Here is a 14138-nt window from a genome sequence, read left to right as displayed (position 1 = left end):
AGCTAGTAAATAACCGGAACCTTCCTTTACATGTCCCATTGGGCCAGGGAGGAGATGCCTGTGATCACCGGGAATCGCACCAGATGACTGCAATGGTGTCCATGACTGTCCCTTTTTTTTACGATCATGCATTTTTAGGGTTGTTTCACATGCTCCGGCTCCTGCCGGTTGGCGAAACCCCACGCGGCCAGGAAGCCGTGCCGCACACAGTTTACAATGGTGGGGATGGCCGTGCAGGGTTTCGCCGTCCGGCAGGAGCCGGAGCGTGTTAAATAGCCCTAAGGCCGGTTTCACACACTCCGGCTCCTGCCGGACGGTGAAGTCCCGCACGGCCAGGGAGCCGTGCCACACACAGTAGTTTATCATGGAGGGGATGGCCACAGGCCGGCAGCCGTCCCTTCCAGTGGCGGGATCCGGCTGCAGCCATGCGGCGTGGCCATCCCGTGTGAATGGACACAAAAAGGTCCATTCACAACTAATGTGTGCGGCACGGCTCCATGGCCGTGCAGGATTTCACCGTCCGGCTGGAGCCGGAGTGTGTGAAACCGGCCTAACACATGCACTGTGAATGGGTAATGTTTTGCCGCCCTAGAAGTATATGTTATCACCTGAACTCTGCTAGATCTGAGCGGTTGAAGAATCCAATTCCTTTTGCAGAGGGGGAAAAGCCCCCTGCCATAGCAATAATCTTCCTCTCAAAATCCCATTTCTCTGCTGCTCTGCAATATGAGGTGTATGCCTGCGCCTACACTGTACCTGCTTGGTCCTAACCTCCTCCTCCTGCAACCACCACCCAGCCTGGCCCAAGCCTAGGTTCAGCCATGTAAATCAACACACAGCCGATCCAGGGCAGGAGAGAGTCTGGCTGGGCCCAGGTACTTATCAGGGGCGGGGCCATGGCCCCTTAGAACATACCTCCCAACATGACCCTCTCCAGGAGGGACACATTGCTCTGCTCCTACACTTCCCTTTTAATGTAGGATTGCCGTCACTTGTGTTGAAGCACCTTTCCTATCAATTAACCTGTTCAGTATGAGGAAGGTAATTTATTTATTTATTTACAGTTTCTTATATAGCGCAGCAGATTCCGTTGCGCTTTACAATAGTAGACAGTGATAAGACAAACTGGGTAACAACAGACAGACTTGGAGGTAGGAGGGCCCTGCTGCAAGCTTACAATCTATAGGGAATCATGCATTAAGAAGAAAGTACAAGGGGCAGAGCATTGTGTCCCTCCTGGAGAGGGTCATGTTGGGAGGTATGCTTTCCAGGTGACTGTTGTCCCTAGTCTCAGTGCCCATTCCATGATATTTCACTCATTACATACATGTTTATCTTTGTGCATACATGTACATTTACAGCATGTACATACACTGTGTATATACAGATGTAGCCCGGCTAATCTTTGCTAATCTATCGCCAGCCCCCCGCCAGCGTCAGGCTACCGCCAGGGGTGCGCACGCACGTGACACTCGCGCGCCCCGTGGCAATGGAGCCTGCCGCCGTCACCGGTTATATTCTTTATACCACATACTTCCCAATTGTCCTGATATTGGGAAGACCGATCTGATGTTTTTAACACCGTTAGTACATTTATCCAGACTCCTGGTAATTGAGAGCAGTCCCCATACGCCAATCCATGATGTCATACACTGATCTCACTCACCCACCCATGATGTCATACATTGTCTTCGCTCCCACTTGTGATGTCATACATGACTTCATATGGCCACCCATGATGTCACACACTGACCTGATACGCCCACCCGCATTGTCATATGCCCATGTGTGATGTCATACACTGACAACATATGCCCACCTGTAAAGTCATACATTGTCTTCATGCCCCCATCATGTCATACACTCGTTGTATTCCCACCCATGATGTCATGCACTGACCTTAGCTCATATGTACACCTGTGATGTCATACACTGTACTCACGCCTATTTGTGATGTCATGCACTGTTTTCATATGCCCACCTGTGATGTCCTCAAACTCTTATGCATAGCTGCCCACCCTCCTGCATTCGGCAGGAGACTCCCTGTAGCAGCAATCTCCCTCATTATTCTAGCAATCTCCCTCATGTCACCTAGCCCACATTACACTGTTACATTTTTGGGGAAAAAGGGAATAAAGCTGTGTACACACGGGGGCGACCATATTGCCAGTGACTTGTTTGTGCTATCGGCGATAAATTGTTGCTCCTGCGATCAGCTGTTTCCCTGCTTCTTCCCCCGGCAGAGTCTTCTGTTCTGGTCGCTGATGAACAGGAGATACTGAGCAATATATCTCCCCCGTGTGTACGCACCTTAAGAGACAGATACATTTACATTGAATCATCAGCACCATTTCCCAGCACTTTACCAAGTATAATCAGGGACGTGCAGTCAGGGGAGGCAGTGCCTCCCCTGTCATTAATGATTAAAATAATACAAAGAAGATCCGTATGACACAAAATCTGTGCCATAAGTATTTTCTTTATATTAATTTGATCCTTCTCATTGTTGCATATTGTGTAAACTCATTTTGGAGGCACCAATAGCGGTGCCTCAAGCTGCCCATTATAGAAAGCTGGAAGCCGGGGGAGGGCAGGGGGTGGGGACTAGCAGAGGGCTGTAAAAGCCCATTTGAAAAAGTAGTAGAAGCGGAACCTTTCCAAGTGCCTCAGTGACAGGGGTGCGCTTTCAGCCAATATTAAGGCATGCCCCTGTCACTGAAGCCTTCGGAAAGCACATCCCCCCTGTCCCCTCTGCCGTAGGTGCCCGCCCTTCCCTGCACCCTCACCCATCTCTAGCAGCTAAGGGTAGCAGTGTCCCATGCCAGAATAGCGGGCCAGGAGAGTCGGGGCGTAGGAGTGGTTGTGCCCGGCGGAGCCTGCTTATTAAAGTGGGCGCTATCTTAGAACCAGAGACCTGGCATGTTGTAGCGATCGCCGGGCTTCTGGGCACCGGGAAGGTGCTGCTGCTGGGAGAGATGTGTCTTCTCCTGCCTGACAAGCTCCGTTCCTGGGGCTTTGAGGAGTCCCGGCTGGATCACTGCTGCTGTGGGGAGGAGGAGAGTAGTCCTTGGCCGAGAGCAGCATTGTCCCGAAGCCCTCCACCCACCTAGCTTGCTTGCATGGCTGCCCTGCAGGACATGGTGGAGTGGCCGCAGTCCGGGCTGCCAAAGAGGAATCAAACTGTGTGTCAGCAACATGCTGGAGCTGCGTGTTGCGGAGGACAGGGTGAGTACACACTCATGTCCCTTGCCATCAATCATACTCAGTGCCAGCCAGCCATAACCCCCATGACAGTGAGCATGTAAACCCCATGGCAATGAGCTTGTAAACCCCATAGCAGTGAGCATGTAAACCCCCCCCCCCATGGTAATGAGCATGTAAACCCCATAGCAATGAGCATGTAACCCCCCCCCCCATGGTATTGAGCATGTAAACCCCATAGCAATGAGCATGTAAACCCCCCCCCCCCATGGTATTGAGCATGTAAACCACACTGCAGGGGGCCTTGTATGTCTATGCCACACTGCAGGGGGCCTTGTATGTCTATGCCACACTGCAGGGGGTCTTGTATGTCTACGTCACACTGCAGGGGGCCTTGTATGTCTACGCCACACTGCAGGGGGTCTTATATGTCTACGTCACACTGCAGGGGGTCTTATATGTCTACGTCACACTGCAGGGGGTCTTATATGTCTACGTCACACTGCAGGGGGTCTTATATGTCTACGTCACACTGCAGGGGGTCTTATATGTCTACGTCACACTGCAGGGGGTCTTATATGTCTACGCCACACTGCAGGGGGTCTTATATGTCTACGTCACACTGCAGGGGGTCTTATATGTCTACGTCACACTGCAGGGGGTCTTATATGTCTACGCCACACTGCAGGGGGTCTTATATGTCTACGTCACACTGCAGGGGGTCTTGTATGTCTACGTCACACTGCAGGGGGTCTTGTATGTCTACGTCACACTGCAGGGGGTCTTGTATGTCTACGTCACTCTGCAGGGGGTCTTGTATGTCTACGTCACTCTGCAGGGGGTCTTGTATGTCTACGTCACACTGCAGGGGGTCTTGTATGTCTACGTCACACTGCAGGGGGTCTTGTATGTCTACGTCACACTGCAGGGGGTCTTATATGTCTACGTCACACTGCAGGGGGTCTTATATGTCCACATCACACTGCAGGGGGTCTTATATGTCCACGTCACACTGCAGGGGGTCTTAAATGTCTACGCCACACTGCAGGGGGTCTTATATGTCTACGTCACACTGCAGGGGGTCTTATATGTCTACGTCACACTGCAGGGGGTCTTATATGTATACGTCACACTGCAGGGGGTCTTATATGTCAACGTCACACTGCAGGGGGTCTTATATGTCTATGCCACACTGCAGGGGGTCTTATATGTCTATGTCACACTGCAGGGGGCATTATGCATTTAAGTGACACTAATATTCCATGGGTGTGGCACATAAAAGGTGTCAGCCGCATAATTGTGTGTTTGGCATAATGTGCAAATGGGTATCACGGTGTGTCGCATAATGTGCAAATGGGTATCACGGTGTGTGGCATAATGTTTAATAAGCATTACGGTTCATGGCATAATGTGACATTGGAATTACTGTTTGCGGAATAATATGTAATGGGCATTATGTTGCATTGTATAATATGCAATGGGCATTACAGTGTGTGGTGTAATATGTAATGGACATTACATAGTATGGTATTATATGTAATGGGCATTACCATTTGTGGCACAATGTGTCATGGGTATTATGTTATGGGCTATACAGTGTATGGCATAATGTGTCATGGGCATTACGGTGTGCGTCATAATGGTTAAGGGGCATTACGGTGTGTGGAATAATGTGACCATGTCTCTGTTGTTATATTGCCACTCCCTCAGTTGCGTGTGACCACACCCCCCCATCACAATTGACCACGACCATTTTTGGTACCATGTAAGAAAAAATTACTACTTGCACCACTGCTTATAAACCAGTGCCTCACTAGCCACGGATCTCACCGCACGTCACTGAGTATAATAGCGCTTGCTAACTGCTTTGGGGCTCATCTACATTTGGATATAAATCATTTTAAAAGATTCCTCTCAGATGTAGCAGTACACACCCACGCTTCCAGGTGCCACATTCGCAATCTCTTTTCACAATCTCTCAATATATGGAACCAGCCACGCCCTTTGGGAGGAGCATGACACCCCCCCCCCCCCCCCCCTCAATGGGGCACTTGTAATCTCCCTGTAACTAGTTTTCAAAGTAGGCAAGTATGCATTGTTCGCTGATATTGTATAAGGTGATATAAAGTATATGTTTTATATTTACAGTCCGTTCTGCAGTTATACAGGAGTGCCCCAAAACAGAATCCTGTTGTGTATTAGTTTAGGCTAATTTGTTGACCAGCTGAAGTACCCGGCGTTGCCCAGGTTTAAATCTACAAGTTAATAAGTTACCAATGAGTTGGATGTCACTGTCATCATTAAGAATAATTATCAGCTTAGCAGCTCTTCCAACACACCCGTGGGGTGGCTGCCCAGTGTCGTTTTTTTGGGGGGGTATCGCCAGTAGCCCTAATCCCCACTTTTCTTTCCTGTTCAGTCTGAGCAGATGTTATCCCAGACAAGGAGAAGTCCCAGCAGCAGCAAGAATCGGATAGAAACCAGCAGTAGATCTTCAAGATGGTAGCGGACCAGGGCACACAGCAGATATTAGTGGTGACAGGCGGGTGTACACGCCAATGGCACAGACCCCAAGATATTACAATGAGGCTGAGGGGTAGTTGTATGAAGCAGTGATGAGTGAGGAGAAGTTATAAAGTACCATGCACTTTATAACTTCTCCTCCCTTATCAATGCTTCATACATCTACCCCTGATTGTTCTTATGACCTATTGGTTCTTTAACGCCTGATTTTTTTCATGACTTTAGGTGTCTTTCTTGTCGCTGGTTTCTTGGGTGCTGCATTTATGAAGCTTTGCTTTTTGGTGAGCTTCCGCTTTTGGATGGGCTTCTTTATTAGCTGACGAATCACGGGCTTCTTTTCTTTCTTCACGGGCTTTGAGTCTTTTTTGCCGCGTGGTGTGTGTTTCTCCGCCTCGTGTTCGCTGTGATGACGTTCTTTATAATGGTGTGCCTCATCATGTGCGCGGTGGTAGCGCTCCCCTTCATATTCCATGTGGTATGTAGATTCATGGTGTCCGGGGTGATGGCACTCCATTCCTGCCTCAATATCTATATCTGGATCTATATCTGTACCTGTTCCTGTCACCATCTGCTTTATAGCCTGGTATTTGTTACCCATATATTCACATACACGTTGGTAGCTGAAATATAACAATAATGATAAGCGGTCAGTTGATAATAGTGCACACAGCACAGAGACATAAAATAGCCCATTTCTCCCTATTACGTCCCAGATAAGGTGATACAGTAATTAGATGTGTCCTCCTGTACTAGACCAGGCAGCCATTTTGTGGGTTAAACCAACATGCATGTATCCCTGGGTACCAATGACCTTCCTGAGGCACCTCATGGCCAATCCTCACAAGGCAATGGCTCCTACTGAGGTGTTAGGCTGCAACCTAATGAGTTTTGGTTACATCCACAAAATGGCTTCCTCCGTCGTGTGTCCGGACCAAGTGATTCAGAGAAAGTAAGTAGTTGAGGCCAGAGACCTCTGTAGTGTAATATTATGTGTAGAGAATGTTAGTAACTTACTATTCCTGGATGTGCTTATACAGTGTATAAAGTCCATACAACATCAGGATGCCTAAGACGATCTTGCCAAAGAATAATGTAATTTCCAGTTTTGATAATGCTGTTCAGGAAAGAGAAACAGATAAGATAAGCACATGATACACGTTACATATGTATAGAGACAGTGACTATGGGACATTATTATAATTACAGGGACAATGCATATGGGTAAGGCTGGGATGTGTGTACGGAGACTACATGTGCTGTGATACTGCAGCCATTGGCCGGGTATCACAGCACGTGTAGTCTGAGCACAGCTGAGGGAAGGGGACAATGCACACATGACTGCTGTTGGCCTATCACGTGCGGTTATCTATGGTCAGGCTAAGAATGGCTGCCGCTTGTGTAATGCACAAACTGGCCAACAATCCTGTCACAGGCCCATGTCAGAGACAGTGACATGTACACTCCTATACGTGCCGCCTGTAGTGCTGTTCTGCTGCCTGAGGGGGGCGACTCTTACACACACTGCCATAAACATCTATACGGGGATTATATGCACTATAGGGGGCTAATAATGTCATTTCCAGCCAGCAATGTAACTGTCTTCATTTAGACTTTAGCATCAAACATTTGGTATAGGGCAAAAACCCAACAAGTACTGTACCTGATCTCCAGCTTGTCTGGGCAACGGAACTCGTCTCTGTAGCACCTTTAAAATAAACAAATACATACAAATGTGACTTATTTAATAGAGATACATATACATGTTACTATTTACATTGTATTTATAATATTTTCACTGTTTAATAATTAAACATAATGATAATACTACCACATAAAAAGGAAATCCTATGACCAGAATAATAGGGCTATCTCATCAGCTATAGGGCTCTCCTATGAGATATACACCTGTTATGTTATATAAATTCCTTACTAATTGAATTTCATAACAATAATTCCCTCTTACCTTCAGGTGGATCTGTAGTCTGGCCTTGGGTTCTCATGGTGAGCAATGTCACCATAAGAAGTATCAGTAAAAGTAGATTATTCATCTCTAGTCAATATTTTACCTCCTCTCCTCTCAACGACTTCTTCCCCTATCAGAGCTGCACCTCCCAGCAGCAGCAATTTATTACCTTCTATTGACTGTGACATCACAATGTCTATTGTCTGTGACATCACAATGTCTATTGTCTGTGACATCACAATGTCTATTGTCTGTGACATCACAGACACTAGTGCATGGAACCAGCTAGCTGGGATAAGGCTCAGTAAGTTTATATGGTGGCTTTAAAATTGCTAACAAAACTTAAAATATGTTACACACCCATCTACTAAACTTTAGTCCCAAATTGCTAATTCCTATTACACACGTGTTACCACTTTTCTTCCTCACTCGGAGGTGTGAGAGAAAAGGAAGTCACTAGTATTAATATTGTACACATTGGTTTTGTATTATCATTGTGTTTTATATTAATTGCTCTGTTTTAATAATTAAACATAATTACAATATTACGGAAATAAAATAAATCCTATGCCTGGAATAAATCAGTGTTATTGCTCTTGTCCTGGCAATGGCATTATAAGATTATTATTATTATTACTGATTTTATTATTCGGGGAAGGGGCCAAATTCGGACCCAAAAGAACATGTCTTAATTGGGCACATTATGTGGGGATCAGTCAAACAAGACTAGTGAGTATAAATATTCAGTGAGTGTGTGTATATATATATATATATATATATATATATATATGTATATATATATATAGTACTTGTTTCCTAGCACGGCGCCCATCACATACCGTACTTAGTGGTGTCCAATGCGTGTGATGCGATGCGATATTCCTGGTAAATTAACAGGAGTGCTTGTACAATGAAATATCGCATAGAATTGCATGGCAGCAAATGGCATGCGATGCGATGCGATTTTTAATTGTACAAGCACCCTGATGGGTGCTTACAATGTTAAATGCACCCCCATTGTCAACGCCACCCCCACTATCAACGCCAGCCCGAAGCGTGGCAAACGCAGCGGTACATGAGGGGCGGCGGTACGCGTCCTCTGACCTTTTCATATCCCCACTATCCACGTCGGCGTGGAGTTGATTTTAGATAGTGTGGTGAGCCACCAAGCCCGAGGCGTGGCAAGTGCACGCGGAATACTAGCCCGAAGCGTGGCGAGCGCACGCGGAATACGAGCCCGAAGCGTGGCGAGTGGACGCAGAATACATGTAAAGTAATCCATGGCCCCTCGCGGGGCTCGCTTCCTTCACCACGCTTCGGGCTCGGTGGCTCGCTGCACTCGCCACACTATGGACATGTATAGTGGGGGTATGAAAAGGTCGGAGGACGCGGGCTCGCTGCGCTCGCCACGCTTCGGGTTGACGTTGATAGTGGGGGTGGCGTTGACAATGGAGGTGCATTTAACATTTTAAGCACCCATAAGGGTGCTTGTACAATTAAAAATCGAATCGCATCACATGCCGCTATATTGCATGCGATGCGATGCATTTGTATACAATCAAAATCGGGGGCGCCGTGCTAGGAAACAAGTACCATATATATATAATCAAGAAAGAGTTCAGAGTGCGCTAAAACCTGAAATATATAGACAAAGTACATTCAGGTAATATTTAATAAACAATGCCCGCAGTGCACAACAATGTGCATAAAGGTTCTTCAATACAAATCAGTGATTATACAAGATCCTCTTATCAAGTGGACAACACTGTCAGTCAAGCAATGTCGGGCCAACTCTTTCTTGATCTCTATTTTACGGTTCCGTCTAACAGGGGACCCTATCAGAGTTGCTGATCACTCTATATTATAGCGCAGTGTGGGGCTCCTTCCATATATATATAGATATACAAACAGATGGAGCCAGTCTCATGCTTTCAGGGGCTGGTGACAGAATCGCCAGGCCACACCAGCCGTCGGAAGGGGGCGTGCGTGCACAAGACGCTTGCGCACTCTGTTCCGACGGAGCTCCCTGCTGCCGTCCACGGCCTTCCCGGTCCCCATCGCCAGTCCCCAGCTGAGATTTGTGTAAATGTGGTTCACCAAAGTAGAATAAGAAATGTGTAAAATGTTATTTTTAATAATTCCTATAAAACTGTGAAATATAATTACAATCCCCGTATATGTTTTTTTTAACATTCACACACATCACCGTGTTTGTCGTTTTCACTTTTATTGTGGTTTTATATTTCGCCGTTTTATTGGAATAATTAAAAGTTACATTTTACACTTTTCCTATTCTACTTGCACCACATTTAGACAAAACTTGTTCTGTCCCATTTGACGTCTCATCAACAGTGTCTCTCCTATGATAAATATACCCCTTATCCTATATAAATTAGTTTAGCTATCCTTACTAATATAAATTCATAGAAATAATTCTCCATTACCTTCAGTTGTATCTGTAGTCTGTCCGTTGGTTCTCAGGGTGAGCAAAGTCACCATAAGAAAAATCATTAAAAGTAGAGAATTCATCTCAAATCTGTTAAACCTCCTCTCCTCTCAACCACTTCTACCCCTTTCTGAGCCTCACCTCCCGGGAGCTGCAATTTATTACCTTCTATTGTTTGTGACATCATCATGATGACATCACAAACACTACTTCTGTGACATCATGATGACATCACAAATAGGCTCAGTAGGTTTATGTGATGCTTTACATTTCCTAGAAAAACATCCATCTATTACATTTCAGTTCAAGTTACTAATTATGTTGGTACTTATGTAGTATCTGGGCGTCCGATTTAGAAATCGGATCGCATTGCATCGCATCGCATGCGACCAAATCGTATGCAATGCGATGGTCAAGATTTTTCCATAGGATTCAATGTTAAAATGGTCTGAGTCCATTTTAACATAGAATTCAATGGGAAAAAGGGGTCCTTTTCCTTTCCCCACTATCCAAGTGGGCATGGAGTTGGATATAAACCTGTGGCGAGCGTAGCGAGCCCCCGAGCCCGAAGCGTGGCGAGCGGACACAGAATACTTTTTAAGAAATATGCGTCCCCTCGCGGGGCTCACTTCGCTCGCCACACTTCGGGCTCGGTGGCTCGCTGCGCTCGCCACGCTATATAAAATCAACTCTATGCCCACTTGGATAGTGGGGAAATGAACAGGACCTTCTTAACATTGAATCCTATGCAAAATCGCATCGAATCGCATCGCATCTGATTGTATGCCTTAACAGTCACATGACATCGGTCCTGCAGGACAGCCAATGGCCGATATATCTACAGATATCGCTGCACCTGGCTGTTCGATGTTTTAATCTTTTATTTTTTAAGGAAGAAACACTGCAGGATCTGTGCACATTACTAATACAAAAGGAAACAAACGTGGTCACTGGGGCTGTAGGAATTAGGAGCCTCATTCAGAGATGGAAGCAGTGCGGGTTCTGTGTCTTTAGAACCCCCGCCCCCAAACGGTGACCGGCTGCAGCTCATATCTGCCTACACCCCTGCATTCTGCAGGAGACTCCCTAAAATCTCCCTCTCGCCCCTCTGCTTGCGGGAACAGATGCTATGTGCACAGCGTCTATTCACCGGGTGACAGGGGCGACTCCCATCTTCCCCCATGCCGCGGGACTCTGCTGGCCGCGGGAGGGACGCGGGAACGTCCACAAAAATCGGGACATTCCCACGGTATGCGGGACAGTTGGGAGGTATGGCATATTTGCCTACTTTTGAAAACTAGTTTCAGGGAGATTATAGTTAATAGTAGAATTTTGCACAGCGCCCCATTGAGGGGGCCTGATATGCTCCACCCAAAGGGTGCGTCTAGTTACATATATGGAGAGATTGTGAAAAGAGATTGTGAACGTGGCACCTAGAAGCGTGGGTGTGTACTGCTACATCTGAGAGGAAGCTTGTAAAATGACTTATATCCACATGTAGATGATCCCCAAAGCAGTTAGTAAGAGATACTATACTTGGTAAAGTGCTGGGAAATGGTGCTGATGATTCAATGTAAATGTATCTATCTCTCAGTCCTTTTTCCCAAAAAATGTAACAGTGTAATGTGGGCTAGGTGACATGAGGGAGATTGCTAGATTAATGAGGGAGAGAGGGAGATTGCTGCTATGTCAGGGAGTCTCCTGCACAATGCAGGAGGGGAGGTAACTATGATGTAACCGTGTAATGTGGGCTATGTGAAATGAGGGAGATTGCTAGACTAATAAGGGAGAGAGGGAGATTGCTGATATTTTAGGGAGTCTCCTGCAGAATGCAGGAGGGTAGGCAGCTATGAGGTATGGAATCATCAGCACCATTTCCCAGCACTTTACCAAGTATAGTATCTCTTACTAACTGCTTTGGGGCTCATCTACATTTGGATATAGGTCATTTAAAAAAATTCCTCTCATATGTAGCAGTACACACCCACGCTTCTAGGTTCCATGTTCACAATCTATTTTCACAATTTCTCGGTATAGGGAACTAACCAAGCCCTTTGGGAGGAGCACTATCTGAGCTAGGGATGGCCATCGACCATGGATGGACCATCGACCTGCTCGCGGTCAGCCAGCCATTCGGATGCGGCAGCTCCTGTTTGACAGCTGGACCGCGAGCAGGGCAGGCGCAATTTTTTAAATAGCGCCACCGCGGAGGCACCGAGATTGCTGCAGGAAACCGGGGGGGCAAATGGATCGACCCCGGCTACATGTACACCCCCGGGCATCATGATCTCTCCCTCCGGGGGGGACAGCTACTGAGCAGGGCCGCCCGTGGGTGGGAGTTGCTGCTGTTGCCCTGGTGGGGGGGTGCGCTTCATCTATAGATTGGGGGACCCGGGGGTGAGTCGTGGAGAGGAGCGACCCACGGCCGCCCAGGCTGCCCCCGCTCCACGTCCTTACCTGGCTGGAGACTCCCAGTGCAGACGCCGCTTCAACTCCACGGTGTCCGGGCTCTGGAGGAAATGCCACCGGGAGGGCTTTGGACACGGAGGAGCTGATCCTAAAAGGTAACGGTGATGGGGGGAGGGGTCCATGTGACAGTATTGGGGTACCTATCACCTCCTCCCCCTCCCTGGCAATAGTGGGGTACACATCATCTGTCCAGACCTCTGGCAATAGTTAGGTACCTATCACCTGCTCCCCTCTCTGGCAATAGTGAGGTACCTATCACCTCCCCTCTGGCAATGGGGGAGATACCTATCACCTGGCCACGCCTGGCAATAGTGTGGTACTTACCACCTGCCTACCCTTGCCAATATTGGGGTACCTATCACATACCTCCCAACTTCTGACCTGTAGAAATAGGGACAAAAAGGGGGCGGGCGTATGCAAATGAGGTTGTGGCTTATGCTAATTAGCCGCAACCTCATTTTCATACGAGAATAGACGCTGTGCGCATGCGCACAGCGTCTATTCTACTAGATTGGGGGGTCTCCCAACTGCCACCCCCCGCAGCGGGACAATGCCTGCCGCGGGTGGGACAGCGGGACAGGACCCGAAAATCGGGACTGTCCCGCTGTAATCGTGACAGTTGGGAGGTATGCTATCACATGCTACCTGGCAACAGTGGGGTGTAATGGGCATTAGAGTGTGTGCATACCTCCCAACTTGTGTCCGGATGAAATAGGGACACTCGCGCGACGGAATCGTGACAGTTGGGAGGTATGTGTGTGGCATAATGTGTAATGGACATGTAGTATACTTATGTAATGGTTGTGTGACGTATAATAGGCATTCTGGTGTAAAGCTGGGTACACATATGTACAATTTCCTTTTTCTTGCGACCGTTCGATCGACCGAATACACGTTCGGCCGTCCAAAACATACGACCGTTCTGCGCGTACACATATGTACAATTTTACTTGCGACGTCCGATGTACTCCCGTCCAAACAATCGCAAGAAGAAGTATAATGAGAGACCCTGTAACCCTTTGCCTGCTGTTTTAACTAATGTGTGTATAATGCCTCACTGCTCAACACTTTAGACGCATCACTTTAAGACATTAATCAATGTTGAAGTTTTAATAGTGTGTTATGGTGCCCTAAAAAGAGCTTCCAGCCCACTCTATTAAAACTTCAACATTGATTAATGTCTTAAAGTGATGCCTCTAGAGTGTTGAGCAGTCAAGGCATTAAACACACATTAGTTAAAACAGCAGGCAAAGGGTTACAGGGTCTCTCATAATGCAGCATACCACCGTGCTTTGTCAAACTGTCAAGCATATCGATCGAACGTGCGTACACACTTCACTTTTGTTCCGATATGGAGCCGTCCTGTCGGATGAAATATTAAGCAGCAAAGAACCTTCGACCGACCGACCGTGGACGGCCAAGAGCGTTTTTGGCCGTTTATCGGTCGCACAGCAGCAATTGGGACAGCGTACACACCTATACAATCGAACGGCCGTTTGCCCCCAGATTGGAAGAACGGCCCGACGATTGTATATA

Source organism: Crinia signifera, chromosome 9 (assembly GCF_055691185.1).
Source record: "Crinia signifera chromosome 9, ASM5569118v1, whole genome shotgun sequence".
Lineage (NCBI taxonomy): Eukaryota > Metazoa > Chordata > Amphibia > Anura > Myobatrachidae > Crinia > Crinia signifera.
The sequence above is the reverse complement of the archived record's forward strand: the minus strand, read 5'-3'. Positions refer to the sequence as shown.